Below are 4,667 nucleotides of genomic sequence, written 5' to 3' on the forward strand. Positions count from 1 at the left end.
AAATATTCAAGCCACACAGAAAGCCTTTCTACCCTTATCTTCTTTATTCTTGCCACCCCTGGGTAACCACCAGAGATGGATGGTTTCTTGTGACTCCTTCCAGACCTTTGTCTATGCACAACCTTAAGGAAATCCCCTGGAGCAGTGGTTCTCAACCTTCTGGCCCTTTAAATACAGTTCCTCATGTTGTGACCCAACCATAAAATTGTTTTTGTTGCTACTTCATAACTGTAATGTTGCTACTGTTATGAATCGTAATGTAAATATCTGATATGCAGGATGGTCTTAGGTGACCCCTGTGAAAGAGTCGTTTGACCGCCAAAGGGGTCACGACCCAGAGGTTGAGAACCACTGTCCTGGAGAAAGGGGGTAGCAGGGATATGGGTGGAGGCAGGGAGCCTGATGCCCCTAACACCATTATGCAATTAATTTTTTTCGTGGAGAGCAGATGAGATGAACAGACTATAATTATAGTCTATTATTCTTTTTTTGTTTTGTTTTATTAATCCTCACCCGAGAATATTTTTCCATTGATTTTTAGAGAGAGAGGAGGGGGAGAGACAAAGAGAGAGAGAGAAGCATCAATATGAGAGAGACACATCGATTGGTTGCCTCCTGCACAGGGATCAAGCCTACAACTGAGGCACGTCCCCTTGACTGGAATCAAACCCAGGACCCTTCAGTCTGTGGGCCGATGCTCTATCCACTGAGCCAAACTGGCTAGGTCAGTCTATTATTCATTTTTTTAAAATATATTTTTACTGATTTCAGAGAGGGAGAGAGAGAGAAAGAAACATCAATGATGAGAGAGAATCATTGATTGGCTGCCTTCTGCATGCCCCACACTGGAGATCAAGCCCACAATCCGGGCATATGTCCTGAATGGGAATTGAACCATGACTTGCTGGTTCACAGGTCGATGCTCAACCACTGAGACATGACGACTGGGCAGCTCCATTATTCTTTCTTTCTTTCTTTCTTTCTTTCTTTCTTTCTTTCTTTCTTTCTTTCTTTCTTTCTTTTTTAGAATAAACACGTTTATTAAAAAATACGGAACACTTCACGAATTTGCATGTCATCCTTGCACAGGGACCATGCTAATCTTCTCTGTATCGTTCCAGTTTTAGTATATGTGCTGCCGAAGCGAGCACAGGTCTATTATTCTTAAGCAAGGTACACTAAGATCTTTGTGGTCATTCCAGGATGATAGAACTCTTAACTGCAATAAAGGAGAATTTATGGAGCATCCATAAATACCCGGCTTTAAGTGTCTGTATAAAAAGCAGTGCCTGCTTTTTGTGTTTCTACAAAAGACTAGGGAGAAGAAACTTGTCTGTCCCTCTGTGTCTCCAGTAAAAGGCCAAGGCTGCCCATTATCATGGGGTCACAATGTATGCTCTGAGGAAACTAATAGCAAGCATCAGGACGTTTTCCCCACTTTGGAACCTTTGCTCACTTGGTTTGGCAAAGGTTCGACAGAGGGAGAGAGCGTCGCTCCTGCTGTTGATGCTCATTGCTTAGTGAGAAGAGCTCACTCTGGGGCCCGATCCTTTTCAGATCATTGAGCAAGATCCCCGTCTGGCAGACAGGCAGGGACAGTGTGGTTGATATCAGGACAATGGCTACAAAACAACACACCAACACACACACACACACACACACACACACACACACACACACCATGCTTTAATTAAACAAAACAAACCTCTTTTACAAGTCTATCTGGGTATCCTTTGATTTTTGTCTCATTGTGATGTTTTTTTTAAAAATATATATTTTATTGATTTTTTACAGAGAGGAAGGGAGAGAGATAGAGAACTAGAAACATCGATGAGAGAGAAACATCGATCAGCTGCCTCCCGCACATCTCCTACTGGGGATGTGCCCGCAACCCAGGTACATGCCCTTTGACCGGAATCGAACCTGGGACCTTTCAGTCCGCAGGCCAATGCTCTATCCACTGAGCCAAACCGGTTTCAGCTCATTGTGATGTTTTTAAAAAGTGAAAACAGGGTCCTAGTCAGAGAGCTAAGGAATCCCAAATTTTGACAGGTTCTATATATGTGTATTTTTTAAATAAATGAGATTGTATCTTATATGCTGTTCTGTAATTTGCTCTTTTCATTTAATAGTATATTACCTACATGCTACCACCTAAATTCATCTATATAATAAAAGCCTAAGCGACTGTTATGGTGGAACGACCGACCAGTACGACTAATCATTATGATGGGCACTGACCACCAGGGGCAGGCGCTCAATGCAGGAGCTGCCCCCGGTGGTCAGTGTGCTTCCACAGGGGAGCGCCGCTCAGCCAGAAGCCAGGCTCGCAGCTGGTGAGCACAGCAACGGTGGTGGGAGCCTCTCCCGCCTCCATAGTAGTGCTAAGGAAGGAGCAGTGAGTCAAGAGGTAAGGAGCAGCGAGCAGGTGGGTTGTACCGAGCGAGGGGTCCTGGACTGTGAGAGAGATGTCTGCTGAGGAGTCCCAGACTGTGAGAAGGTGCAGGCCAGGCTGAGGGACCGCCCTCCTCCCCAGCCAGTGCATGAATTTCAGGCGCCAGACCTCTAGTTATTTGTAATAGTTTTATAAATATATTCACACACACCATAGGGCCATAGTTATAAATGACCTCATTATAACATTGTTATAAAATGTGCCATCATGTGAATGTACCATAACTTACTGAAACTCTTTTTATTAACAAATGTTTCACTTTGATGCCAAGTTTTACTTATCCAAATAATGCTTTAATAAATATCATTATGCATAATTTGATGTAATAAATATCTTTATGCATAGTTTTTTGTAGTGCAGTTTCCAAAAGTAAAATTTCTTGTCGAAGAATACATGCATTTTACATTGTGGTTGGTATTGGAAAAATTTTTCCACAAATATGGTACCAATTTACATTCTCATAAAGTATATTAAAATGTCTATTTCCTCACTAAGATTGGATATCCAATTTTTGAAACTTTGTCAATCTGCTAGGAAAACAAAAATGTATCCTTCTTTGTTTTAACAATTATTTTCCTAATTAGAAATGAGATTGTGCATCTTTTTACATGTTTTCTAGACACTTAAATTTATTTTAAAATCCTAATCCAAGGATATGTTTTACTTAATTTAGAGGGTAGAGGAAGGAGAGAGAGAGAGAGATGAGAGAAACATCCATTGGTTGCCTTCCATATGTGACAAGACTGGGGATTGAACCGAAACTTGAGCACATGCCCTGATGGGGAATCAAATCAGCAACCTTTCAGTGTACAGGATGACACTCCAACCACTGGACCACACCAGCCAGGAAGCCATTTATATTTCTTACTAGTGGCCAGGTGCACGAAATTCGTGCACGGGGGGCGGGGGGGGTCCCTCAACCCAGTCTGCACCGTCTCCAATTGGGGACCCCGTGGGGGATGTCTGACTGCCGGTTTAGGCCTGATCCCTGCTGACCTGATCTCGCCCCCAATGGTCCTCCCCTACTGGCCTGATCTTGCCCCCAATTGCCCTCTCTGCCTCGGCCCCCACCACCATGGCTTTGTTTGGAAGGAAGTTGGACATCCAGAAGATGGCAAAAGCTCCACCTCCTAGGCAGCCATTGGCTCCTCGCACTTCACCCAGATTTGGTTCTGATTGGTCAGTTTCTCTGCCAGTCAGTGTCTCCAGGCCTGATCAGAGAGGCAGGGCTGATCAGCAGCCCCCTTAGAGGCCCAAAGAGAAACAGAGGCGTGGCTGCTGGCAAAGCCCAGAGAGAAAGAGAGAGGAAACAGCTGATCAATAGCTACCACGGAGGCTGCAGATCAAACCCTGCCTCTCTCTTCTGGCCTCTATCCAGGCCTGATCCGCAGCCCCCTCGGCAGTCAATGCTGGGTCGCCACAGCAGGACTGCAGGACTGACTTCTGGTTGGTTGAGCCTTTGGTCCTTACGGACTCTGGGTTTTTATATATTAGGATGTTAATTTTTTAGAGAAGCTGGTCCCTTAGGAGGCCTGTTCAAGGGCCAAAACTGGTCCCTAATGTTTTCTTTGGTTAACGATTGAGCTGTAGAAAGTATATTGTCTCAGGTAACAAAAATGAGGGGTGAGTAATGTAGCCAAGCAGGCCTCAAGTGTAAATGGAGCCTGGATTTGAACACCTACAGAACACTTCTTTCAGTCTTCACTGCCCTCTGCACATTGGCTTTCCTGAGGATGGTCCCCTGACTTCCAGGAGCTCCCAACTTCCCATCTCCCATGTTAGTCACACTCATTGGCCCAGTTTTGGTCATGCACCCATCTCTGGCCTGGTGTTAAGATGATTGGCAGTCCTCAATAGCGCCACATGCTTTGAAAGAGAAGAGGGGAGGGGAGAGGAGAGGAGAGGGGAAGGGAGGGGAGGGGAAGAGAAGAGAGAGAGAGAGAGGAGAGGAGAGGAGAAGAGGGGTCTCCAAAAAAGAAGTGGATATGGCAAGGACTAATTAGATATCTGTGCCATACCAGCACAGCCAAGGGTGATCCTGCGTGGGGGTGATGAAAGGATTAAGAAAAGACAGACAAGAGAATGAAAGCTGGGTCTCAGTGGGACGCTGCTCCCTGATGAGGAGACAGCGCCAGCGCCCACAAGCCGTGTCTTTATTTTATAGCAGATGCCACGAGGCAAAGTAAGGGCGTGATCAAGATGTTTATAGCAT

The 4,667-nt window shown here is 45.1% G+C and overlaps 1 pseudogene; it reads right to left on the reverse strand.

Annotated features, from left to right (window-relative positions):
• LOC102775410 overlaps positions 1-4,232 on the reverse strand; it is a 17,909-nt pseudogene extending 13,677 nt beyond the window's left edge.
• Between the last annotated feature and the right edge of the window lie 435 nt (positions 4,233-4,667).

The sequence above is a fragment of the Myotis davidii genome, unplaced genomic scaffold, assembly GCF_000327345.1.
Source record: "Myotis davidii unplaced genomic scaffold, ASM32734v1 scaffold674, whole genome shotgun sequence".
In the NCBI taxonomy this organism is placed as follows: Eukaryota; Metazoa; Chordata; class Mammalia; order Chiroptera; family Vespertilionidae; genus Myotis; species Myotis davidii.